The following is a 12,888-nucleotide window of genomic DNA, read 5'->3' as shown; positions in this document are numbered from 1 at the left end:
ACTACAGCTATTGTATAGTTAGTATAGTTCACTAAAGATAGTATACATTTTTACAGCTAACCATGAGTTGCTATCCATAGGGGAAGTGCAATAACCTTTAAGTCTACATGAATTACGCATCAAGCGAGTATTCTACTGAGTAAAATGTATTTACTTCTAATGTTCTTTAACTTTAATTGTCTTCAGAACTGTACTTTAATCATTAAGAGCCTGATTACAGTCTAATTTGTTCAAGATATTCAACTATAAGAATAAGTATTAAAGTGTTTTCTAAATAGCTTGCAAGTTCAGATGTTATTTTGACCGCCAAATCTATTTAATCTTTACTTCTACTCAGTTTTTTCTGTTGTACAGAAGTGATCTCTTCCCCCAGTATTCTCAAGTTGGCCACAACTGTCATAGACCATATGAAATACCAGAGCAATGCAGACAGGAAACTTTGATTGGAAATATGACAGTAGCTGGTGTTCATATGGCCTCAATATTGACTCCTTCCCCTGACTCACCACAATACAATAAGTCCACCGAACAGCTCTCTGGTCACTAGCGGGGGTGAATGGGAAATTTATAAGAGCACATTTACACTAGACCAGCCAAGTCTTACGATTCTATATTGGATCAGTATTTAACTGAATGCCCCATTTGTTAAATTTGTTAAACGGATAGCATGAAAAAGCATTATGAAACATGGAAAATAGAATACAAGTAATTTGTACCATGGCATTACTGGCTGTATTTATTTATTAATTTTTTTTTTAGCTTGAGCTTAAGCTGAATAAATATATAAATAAAATTAACAGCATACAGCATTGTTTTATTATTATTTAGATACTATTATAATATTTATTTATGTTTGAAGTTAGCTTTTATTTTTATATTTTTATTAATGTCAGTTTTAGTAATTTAGCTTTGGTCATTTTTTGTAGGGTTTTTTTTTTCATTCTCATTTAAAGCTTTTCATGAAATTTTCATATTTTATTTAAGCTTTTATTTCATTTACATAAAATATAAAACAGAAAAACGTTTTAATAGCAGTAAATAATAACAACACTGAAACAGATTTGAGACATGAGGGTGAGCAAATTATGACCAAATATTAATTTTCAGTTGAGATATTTAAAAAGATTGCCTTCTTATCATTCTCTTCAACCCTTTGGTCTCTCTCTCTCTCTCTCTCTCTCTCTCTCTCTCTCTCTCTCTCTCATGTTTTGCTGACCGTCATTATTAGGGCAGAACAAAGATCTGTCTTCATTCATCTCTCCCCTTCGGCTGTTCATGTTTTCTCCCATCATCATCATCCTAACAAATGTGGGATTCTGAAGGCACTGCATACAGGCAGAGGGGCAGAGAACCCTCTAACCCTCCTAAAAACCCCACCCCAAACCTCACTATGGATGGTTATCCCCCGACCGCTGAATGAATCTTCTTTCATGCTTATAGCTTCCAAGGCTCTGAGGCCCGCTTATTTTCATGCACTTCCTTGGTAACATGGGCGTCTGCCTTCCCGAAATAGCGTGTCTGATGGGTTTAGCCGTGTGTGGTGTGCCAGCGCTGCATGGAGTAGAATGAGGGTGGGCCATGCTAATTCAAAAACACATATTCATAAACACACAGGGTAGCAGGGTACAGAGCAGGGGGTATCCGTAGTTCACTAAGACATCACTGCAACATCATTAAAGACAAAGATAACACTTAGCTTATTGGATTTGTGAGTCAAAATATATCTTTTAAACATATAAAATAAAGATAAAAAATTTTATATATACATATATATATATATATATATATATATATATATATATATATATATATATATTTATTTTCATATTTTAAAGATGCAGCAGGTTAGACACTAATATGCTTGCTACTGTTTTATTTCATACAGTGCAATTACAGGTTTAAATGTGGTAATAATTAGTGATGGGTTATTCTCTAATGAATCCTTCATTTTAAAAAATCTTTGATGTGATTCATCTCTGGGAGTGAATTGTTCACTCAAGCATCCTTTAGGTTCTATAGTGGAATTAGTTTGAGAGACCATACTGCATTTGTTTAAGCTTAAGGGGCGTCACGTGATGAACGAACGACTCAAAAGTCGAACCCTCGAGAGTTCTTTTCAATTCTTTTTCCGGCTCATTTTGCTGAAATGAGGTCCGAGTCGGTAAAATGATCCGAACTTCCCATCACCAGCCATAATCAAGTACATACTGACACAGCTGAAGCCCCAAAGTGATGACTAAAGAACAAAGCATCTTAAACAGTTTCTATCAATCATTTGCAACAAAGACTTATTAGAAACAGAGGTGGCACTATACTCTTTAAAGAGACAGTTCATCCAGAACTAAACGTTGCCTTCTGTGTTTCAAAGAATAAATCAATTTGTAGTGAAATGTAGTATTAAAGCACCAGTCTGAGGAAATCAGAATTTTTTGGTTTTGTTTTAAAGAAACTATGTTGCCTTATGCATAATATATTCACACAATTACCCTTTTTATATATTATGGTTCTAAATAAAAGTGTAAAATTAGCTTACTATAAATATTATTTGACATGACATATGCAGACATAATTTAAATTTAAAATAATCACAATATTCAATTATGTTTAAAAGTTATTTAAATACACACTTTTAACAAATATACATCATATACACACAATGTTGTGACAATAAATGTTGTCAATCTTTGATGAATGATGGAATTTTCCAAGTATGATGGTATGACATAATATGACTAAAATGACTTAAATGTAAAAGTAAAATATAAAAAAAACCTTCTCAGTAAAAGTGTCAACTCTCTGGCAATAATCAAACCTGAGGTGTTGTACATCAAGCAATAATCGAATATGAAGTGTAGAAAAACAAGCCAGATCCCTTAGACTATATCTCAGTCATTACAAACAACAAATCTATCCCCTCTCAAGCAGGATCTAGTCATAATCTTTCCTAGGCCAGCCTATTACAGCATCCCCACAGCAGATGCTCATGTATACAGCCTGAACCATGCCTCTGTTATGGTGGATCAATCCTAATTAGCCTGATGGCTACTGCATCCCACACAAACTCCAGACTATGTCGAGGCAGACTAGCTGCCCTAAGGTTAGGCCTCCTGCGGGGTGAGTGTGAGGAGGAGAGACATCCACTAATCCAACAAACCAGCAAACAGCAGCTGCACCCTGGATCTAATCCCTCCTCCATCCACAGCCTCAAGCACCGCCAAACACAAGCAAACTGTCAGGCGGCCCACCTGAGACCCGCAAATGTCAGGCTCATTCATTATATCACACACTTCTCCTTACAAAGCGGTTGGATTTGTCATTGAGCGTCGATTTAGGCCTCTCCTCTTTTGTGAAAACTATGTTGTCTTTGATGCTGTAGTCTAATCTTACGGCGAGACAGCTGAAGGTACAACGTTTGTCTTTTTGCTTTTCAATGTTAAAACGCAAATCACGAATGCTTTTTCTGGAGTCAGAGAGCATGTCGTGCTTTCATGTACATGGATGTCTCTTAACCGCATGCACTTTGTAGAGCTGTACCTAGATCTCCAAACATGAATACATTACTGATTTATCTCAAGAATACAGGCTACAATAAATTTCATTTGAAATTCCAAAAGAATCTTTTTTAGAAAATCTTTGGTGTTCCAAGATAAAAAAAACACAACAAAAACACCAAGACAAAGCCACTGACTGTTAAATGACAACTGGGAATATTGTCCCAAATGGCCCACCTCATAAATATTTACATTCATTTGCACTCTATTTATCACATTTTACCATATGTAAAATAAATTCTGCCCATTTAAATATATGTGTATATATCAGTGCAGTAGGAATGTAACAATGCACTTCATTTTTTAAACGTACATATCAATTACAAATACATATGCATCAATTTTAAATCACACATTTTTGAATCTTGAATCAGTTGATTTATTCAAAATTTGCTAAAATTCATTCAATCTTACAATACATAAACATTAAAATACTTCCATGCACAAACTATCAGAGACATGAGTGCAGAGTTGTTTGTTTCTTTGTAAATCAGATTAAACTAAATCAATCTATGAACTGTGAATTGAATCAATTCGCTGTCTAACCAAAGATTCACACAACTACAGCACAAAAAAATGAGGCTTGGAGGCCCACCCATTAGAGTCTGTCCTGACTCAGTGAATAGTGAAAGTGGAATACCTTGGCTTCTAGACACTGGGGCAAAATGACACAGCGGTTGTATTCACACACTAATTAAGCCTTTTGCCAAGACATTCCCCCAAGTTTTCCTCCAAAATACTCAGAGAGCGCATATAAATTCAGTCTCCACACAAACTAATTGGTCTCGAGCGAGTGTGGATGGATGAAGAGAGAGAGGCAGAGGTGTTTCACCACTGAAGCTCTTGAGAGCCAAACGGAAAAAAGAAACAAGGCCTTCATTAACATAAAGGGGCTTTCATCTGGGCCTTTAATCAATACATGCAGGTTAACTGCGCACAATCACATAACAACTGCACAGGCACAAAAGCACAAGCTCTGGCTGGCTAAAAGTCAAGAATTGACTAGCTTTAACAGCAATTCACATGCATATGAAGTTACACAAATCTTTGATAGATTTTGAAATTGAAATTTAAATGGGTTATATACATCAAATTTAAAAACTAATAATGTGGCAATGAGACAAATCAGAGTATATAAATAAGATTGGTCACACTATATACTTTCCATTTACAAGTTTCGGTGAACTTTCGGTGAACTTGGCTGAAGTTTCAAAGAGAAATGTCTACTCAGTGGTGCTAAAATGCAGGTTCAATATGTGAACCCCAACACGTTTTGATTATGTTCATATATGTATGTATTCCTGTGTTTTTATGTATTACGTATGTATGTATTACTGTCGCTAAAAGTTAATGCTCTATCATGTTGGAAATGTGCCCTACATCAAATCCAAACCTAAACCTACCAGATAATGTTAACAAATGCAAAACTGACATAAAACACTTTTGTTGACGCAACCGTGTCATTTCAACTTTCTTTTATGCAGATTTGAACAGTTTTGTTGAATTACACTTACGCGGCTTTTGAGTTCTCTGAGATTCGCACGTCTCTGTATTCTGTGACCTACCGAACAAACTTAACATCTATGAAAACCCATAAATATAAAGCTGGATATGTGTGATGCTAACATTCAAAAGTCATTATACAAAATAACAATATTTTTGTATGAGAGTTATAAAACAAAATGACTATAAAAATCAGTAGCTTGGCTTTCTTGCCCACCTTATGCTCAAATTAGATTAGTACTTTTCTAAAGCGCTGACAACTCAATATAATCCCTGGGAAGTATGGGGTAGATCCGACCCACGATGTGCATGAACTGGACACTAATTCTGTGAAGCAACAACACTGACCTTAATCTCTTAAAAGGGTGTGAAAAAAATCACCTCTCCAACCATGAGCCAAGGTCACTGTGTTAGAGATAAACCTGACTCATATGGTTTCCTTCGACCAATTCATGTATACCAAGTCACTAGGATCTAAATCTAAAGGACACACACACAGATTTACAACCATTTAGGTTTTTCAAACATGTTGGTTTAGAAACTCTAAGACAAACTCCAAGATTTCTCTAAATACTGTGAACATCACACAAACAAGACAAAAAAAAATCATGACTGTTAACTTGATAATTGTTGTATACGCAGGTCTTGTATAAGCAGTTCAGTAAACAAGTTAACAAGTTAATTCTACATAACTTTCTAGACATAATACAACCAGTTGCTTTGTCTGTTTATGAAAACAGGTGCAAAGAAAATCACTTTGAAGAAACACACAGAAATGGTTTTCCCAAACAGACCAGTGTTTTGAATGAACAAACTCAGTGACTCATTTATAATAACAGTTTCTTGTTTGATTCCTAAATAAGTTAGTGTGTTTGAACAAAACAGTTAAGTGAATAAATTAATGACTCAGTCCTCAAAGAACTCTTGGTTAGAGTAAATTCTTGAACAAATTAGTATACAACAATCCACACCGTAATGCACACAAATAAAGCCTGAAAACAAATGAACAAATAAACGAACAAACCGAGATGAACTATTACATAATGCATAAAGCTAAATAAAGCCTATTGGAATTAGATCGTTTTCTGTAGAAAACAAAACAGGATGTAACTGAGTCACAAACATAAAGCAATTGATGCAGGCACAGTAATTCTACCTCACTTTCGTGAAAACATTACGCTGAAAAAAAAAGCACCCGGGCCACCTGGGACAGCTTATACGATTTGACCATGAGTAAGAGGGACAGTAAATATTTCATGACTTCTGCCAACAGGAGTGCACTCAACACTACATTGACGGGTGAGGTAATCACTCAACGCAAACACAGCCGCACTGTAACTAAAGCATTTATAAGACTTGTCAAACAAGTGATTCTCGGCAGGGTTATATCTTGTCTCTATTAAGTAGGATAACAAGATTACACACAGAGTAGTAGCCACACAACTAATACAGCACAGGTCTACGATACCTCTCCCTCCCTGGTATAAACATTTTTCTATTCCCAAAAGGCTGTTGGATGTCTCTTCGCTATTGGGCATTTCAACTGGAAAACGACTGTGCGCACAGATGCTAAGTGAGATGGAAGAGAGCATGTTTTGAAACTGCAGTATTTATAACTAAATCAATCTTGTCAAGCTCATTCTTGTCCTGTGGTTTAATATCTGGGGGGAAAAAAAGCTCTCAAATATCAAAACATGGTGCCAAAGTCACTTGAAAACTCAAGCTAGATCAGAAAGAGCTCACAGTGCCCAAAATCCGATGTTATCCATGCCATTTCAAATCAGAGAAATGGAAAATGGGCCAAACATTATAGATTCGGACTGAAATCCCTGGAAAGATTATCCAGTTAGTTTTTATTCATCATTGAAGCTCTGAAGTGAAATTACCCAAGCTCATGATTATTAGAAGTTATGAACAGCACAGAATTAATTAGAGGACTTAATGTGAAAATATGCACATCTCTGTTTGAAAAAGCAAAGCTAAAAGCAAAATAATTAAAACAAGATAGATAGATAAATAGATAGATAGATAGATAGATAGATAGATAGATAGATAGATAGATAGATAGATAGATAGATAGATAGATAGATAGATAGATAGATAGATAGATAGATAGATCCCTTTATAAAGGAATGCTGCAGGTTTAAGTTTGGCAGCATCTTGTTAGGGACCTTAAGTGAGTTTGTCTCTAACTAAGAGCCTCCTGGACAGCAGATGGTCAACAGCACTGCAGTCAGAAGTTATCAACAGGTATTAGATGTCTCTCACTAAGACTTACGCTTGATGTGATCAGTTAGAAGTGTCCACTTTAGTTAAATAGATTCCTTTCATCACAGGCACTCCATTGAACAGCTACTGTTCTCAGTTACCCAAGTTTTCTGTTATGAGGGTTTGCAAAAAAGTATATGAAGATATAACAATAATAATAAATATAACTTCAACAAATACATTTTTAAAAAGTGAAGAAAAATTAAAAAATATATCACACATGCATTATATATAGCTTCCCAGTGGGAAATAATATAATTGAGGGTCTATGCCATTAAAATGTTTTTAAAGCTGCTGGACCATCATGTGGGGAAAAGATCTGCTGGTAGGTGACAAAAAAGTTCAGGTGTTAAACAGAAGTATAGCAGAAACATTGTAAACAATGACAGTGGGATTTGGGATCTTCATCTCATTGCCTGGAGTCCTGCTGTCTCTGAGATTCAACCCTAAAGAGATAAACATCAAGACTGACAAATGGCCGGCAGTCGAGCCTGAGAGCTACGGAAAAAAGCTCAGAGGAGCCAGAGGATGATGTCAGACCACATGGCAGACATGACAAGAGAAAATATCATTCAACCACAGCTCTGTGGCAGCTCTATAACACCCAGAAGGCCCACAAGCATTACCACAACACGATTATTATTCATTTGTGAGACTCAGGCAGAACTGCAGTTATTAATTATAAAATAACTCTAACGGCTCACTTTAGTTGCAAGAGTGATTTATTTATAAAAGCCTCCTTGACACCATATCGCAACCCAAGACTAAGAAAATCAAGACAGTATGCTTACGTTCTATTGCACTGAATTGTACAATTGTCAAATTGTATCAAGCTATTAAGTGATGTGCAAAGTATGGTGAAAAGTAGAGCAAAGCATGACTCCTCCACCGTATACATCCAACGTGATCTCATTATACTTTGTACTTTGTGATGTTTTTTTAGCATCCAAATATACAAATACATATTTTCAGCATTTAAACAAACTAAACTGAAGTATTGTCTACACCTAAAAAATGGATCCTTATGAATATTGAAATCGTGGCATTAATTTGATTATTTTTGTTGTTTTCACTTGTCATATCAATGGCTTTGTCTGCAACTGCATCATTAAACTGTTTACGTAATATGAAATTATAACATTTCATTGTGTTCTCTGTGAGTTCTGCTGCCAGCTTGTTTACAAAAATAGGCCTCATTTTAAATGAATAACATTTCTGCAATAGTTTGATCTTTACATGTCCTTTAATGTCTAACTTGCGTGCCATGGGCCACAAAAGCCGTTTTCTCTGACATGCTGTGACTGACAAAAGAACTATAAAATATTCCAAAAACGCAACATGATTACAAAATGAAACAATTTTATTTGTGTGCTGTAATCCAAATCTTCCAGATCCATACAACAGAGAGGAACAAACCGAGACTAGTGACCGTAAACAGTAAATCCCATGCCTGACTGACACACTCTTTACAAATTCAAATGTTGCCGTAAAAACAACAGGTTTTACGGCATATACTCAAACACTCATTGGCTCTCTCCTGCATTCGTCGCGGTGTTTCTGGTGAGATGTGTTCGAATGATGAGCCCGCGTCTTTGTGATATCATGGAGAGAGGATTGGGAAAATAATCTGGATAATATTTTCAGCGATTAACAAAATAAATTCTGCTTTGCACCTCACGCAAACCTACTGTTTTCCGTCAGATAGGACGCTTATTGACAAAACAATAAAAATGCACTGATATGAACATCTTATATAAAAGATACTTTAAAAATACGTTTTAAACTTTGAAATACCTCTAAATTGTAAGTTTTTGCATCAGTAAAAACACGGAAAAATGTATGTTTTATGCTTGTAAATGTTTCGTATTCATACCTATGTATATACATGACATCAGGCTGATATATCTTACCAAATAGCTGTCCCTGAGCGTGACACTCTTTAAACAGGCTTTTTATGCTTCTCTCGTTCCTTATCGCCTACTTATTGTTTTGATTATGTGCATTCATGTGTAAAATCAAACTGGAACAAGGTTTTCAATGCAACCGGTCCATTTGCTCAAGCCTCATGCACATTCATAACTGGACAGGATATTTGGCAACCACATTACTGTGATGCAACCTTTCAATCTGGCAGAAGAAAGGACAGACCATTACAGAGATATTCTGTGCATGGATCCATTGCATTGCTAGTAACATAGAATGCAAAAAAACCCGATAATGAGTATATAAAATACTCAAAATACTCAAATCTATAAATAAAAATTTTAAAGTAATAAAATAAGTATTTATTCAAAATGCATTTAAATGTACAAGTGAATTAATATATTAATATATTATGCTGTTTAATTCATGTTTTATAAATGCAGTTAAATGAACCAGAATTAATAAATTATTAAATAACTTATTGAAGGGAAAATACTAACAGACTGTTTGTTTAATTATTTTTTAAAAGTACACTTGTACAAGTAAAATAATACATTATTAAATAACTTTTCTAACTGAAAAATAAAGAAATTATTAACACTGCTTATTAATGTTTAAAATGTTAGTTAGATATATCAAAAATTTAAAACATGAGTCTCATAATAATAATAACATTTAAATAATATAACAATATGTTGGTTTTCTAAAGCTGACATAATTAACTATTTATATGCAACTGTTTTTTTATTTGTTGGAGCAAACAACTGCCAACAATGCATAATGTCACTGATATTTTGCTTAAAGTGAGAGATATTTTGCTTAAAGTTTGCTTAAAGTGAAATTAAAAATCATGGCCACATTGTCCATTATATATAATCCATATTGAATAAAACTATGGACAATTAAGTGACTTGCTCAAGGATACATTTGTGACACTCTGGATCTCCCCTTGGCAGGTTTGAAGCTACAACCTTTAATTTACTCGGTTTGTTTACTCAGTACATTAAAAATGCAAATAAATTCATCAGAAGCAAATATAAGAATGCACTGCAATTTGAGAAAAACACACAGAGTAAGAGATGTAACGCGCTGCAGTCCTCTGAGTGGGTATGAGAGCAAACAGAACCAAAAATGACCGGTGGAGACATGGAAGGTCAAAGGTCAACAGGCTTCAGCGATGAACCTGTCTATTCAGCACAGGCACATATATAAATATGACCTTACACTTTATGAGGAAGAGAGGAGAGAAGCGAAGAACTAGCTGGAGTGAATTAGTCAGCTCAAGCCAAGGCGTCAAAAGAAGCTCCAAGTTCCTATTTCCTCTCTCTCTCTCTTTCTCTCTCTCCTTCTTACCATCTCTGTCTTTTATTCTCTGCCTCCGTTCTGCTTTGTGAAGAGCACAGGAAATTCCTCTCAAGTGAAATACTCATCCCATGGGCAGATTCAGTGCAGAGACTTATACATATGAGGGCGGGAGACTGCAAATAGGGGCAATACTTGAAAGAAAATGAGGGAATCCTGTTGGAAAATCCAGTTTAAACTGGTAACTTTGTTTTGGAACAAGATAACTGATTAGCATGTTCTAAAAACCAGGTTGAGCTAGATAGCAGCGAATTATCATCTTAGACAAGCTATAAATCAGCTACCATGTTATGAAACATGCAGATACTAATTTAAGCAAATTTAAAAGACCATAAAAGCTGAGGATAAAAATATTATACCCTTAATGTAGATGAAAATGTGTATAAACAGCATGCATGATAAAGTTCTGATATAACGGTACTAAAATAAAAAAAAAATTAATGTTAGTTTATCCAAGAAAGAAAAATAATCATTTATTTGGCTTCATGTTAATCCAAACTTATATGACTATGTTTCTTCTGTGAAGCATAAAACAAGATATTTAAAGAATGTGAGTGAATAAACCATTTTGATTACCATTGACCTCCACTGAGAGATTTCCCTAAATATCTGGAATTTGTAATCTGCGGTTTGGAATGACATGAGTAAATTATGACAGAAATGTCTTTTTTGGAGGAACTATACCTTTAAAAGGGTTATCGGATGTCCATTTTCCACAAGTTTATATGATTCTTTAGGGTCTTAATGCAAAGTCTATAACATACTTTGGTTAAAATATGTCAATGGTAGTGTAAAAAACACAATGTTTACTCTGTCAATATCAACTCTGCTTTCATCAAGCTATTCTAGTCAATGTTGCTTTAAATTTTAAATGCTAATGAGTTCTGCTGACCCCGCCCCTCTTATCTGTGGGGTGACGATCAGACTGTACAACTCAGTTGCAAAACTGGTTGCTAGCACATTATTAGGAAAGGCAATTTGCAAAGATTCATAAAAATCCTCATATTTACTTCTTCCGTAGATAAAGTTGGACCACAAATGATTCATGTGAAAATTGATGCATATAGGCAGATCGGGATTGGCGCAATTCCTTTAAGATGAAAATAATATTAATCTTCTGTGTTTTCAGCACAATGCATCCTCGACAAAACAGATGACTGATGACAGCTCACTCAGGGTGGGTCAATCAACTATTGTGGGAGGGGCCTGTGCAGAACTATGTCATTCTGCCAGGAATCTTAGAACAGTCTGATTTGAGAAAGGAGATTTTAAAATAGGGATTTAGACTGGACGTGTACATGTACAAACAACTTGCAAAGTGAATTTTGCATCCGATGACCCATATAAGACTGGATAAATGGGTCTCGGCTTGATCAAGACCAGCTAACTAGCGTTGAATGTTTTTTAAGCAGAGAGGTTTTCTCCTGAGGCCATTAGCTAAGGCATTCGAGTAGAATGGAAAAAGCGCCAAACCCCTTTATGGCTCACACTGCCCACATCACTAAACTCCAGGGTGCGGCCTGCAGCGCTGCCCAGTTGGCCTGACCTGCAACTGCACACAACAACTAACATAACAGGACATTCCCTTTGATTAGCTCCATATAAAGAGATCCCACTCCTACACCAACACAGCAACTCTAACGAGATGTCAAAAAAGCCCCAATTCACCTTTGAGAGCTTGTGCAATGAAACATTAGCTGTTCCATAATATAGTGAGCTGTTTTACTGCACTGTCTAAATGGGGAGCATTCTTGTAAAACAGCTTCCTAATTAAAAAAGAACATAAAAATAAGTGACTTATTTGAAAGAGTTTCATGACATACGACACATATAGATATTGTGTGAAATATCATTTTCTGATCAGATGTGTGTCTGCTGAACTGTTTAGTCCCAAAAGTGTTATTATGACTATAATCATATTAGTATTGCTTTTTTCTGTGCTACAGCTACAGACTGTGCATTGCTTCATAATGATGACATTAATAACAATAAATGTCCTGTGTAAGAACATGATGTCTAACATTGCAATATGTATTTATGTAGTCTGCATATCTATCTTGGAAGCTTTTAAACTTGTAGTGACACATTCTGGAAAATCATTATCTACAAATTATGTGATGCAGCCTTAAAATCTGCCTTCAAATAATGGCAAGTTAGAAAACACACGTTAAAGTGTTTTTTGGGGGGAGGGTTTTCTTTTTTTATCTCAGCACACTAAAACAAAATGCATTCATATTAAATATTATATGATGTTGTTTCTGAAATAAATTAATCTATTGTT

At 35.2% G+C, this 12,888-nt stretch overlaps 1 protein-coding gene across 19 annotated transcripts in view; it reads right to left on the bottom strand.

Annotated features, from left to right (window-relative positions):
- Positions 1-12,888, bottom strand: part of map2 (microtubule-associated protein 2) — a 91,245-nt gene that overhangs the window by 57,755 nt on the left and 20,602 nt on the right. The window lies entirely within an intron of this gene.

Source organism: Puntigrus tetrazona, chromosome 9 (assembly GCF_018831695.1).
Source record: "Puntigrus tetrazona isolate hp1 chromosome 9, ASM1883169v1, whole genome shotgun sequence".
In the NCBI taxonomy this organism is placed as follows: domain Eukaryota; kingdom Metazoa; phylum Chordata; class Actinopteri; order Cypriniformes; family Cyprinidae; genus Puntigrus; species Puntigrus tetrazona.
Note: the sequence above shows the minus strand (reverse complement) of the source record. Positions and strands in the feature narration are given on the sequence as shown.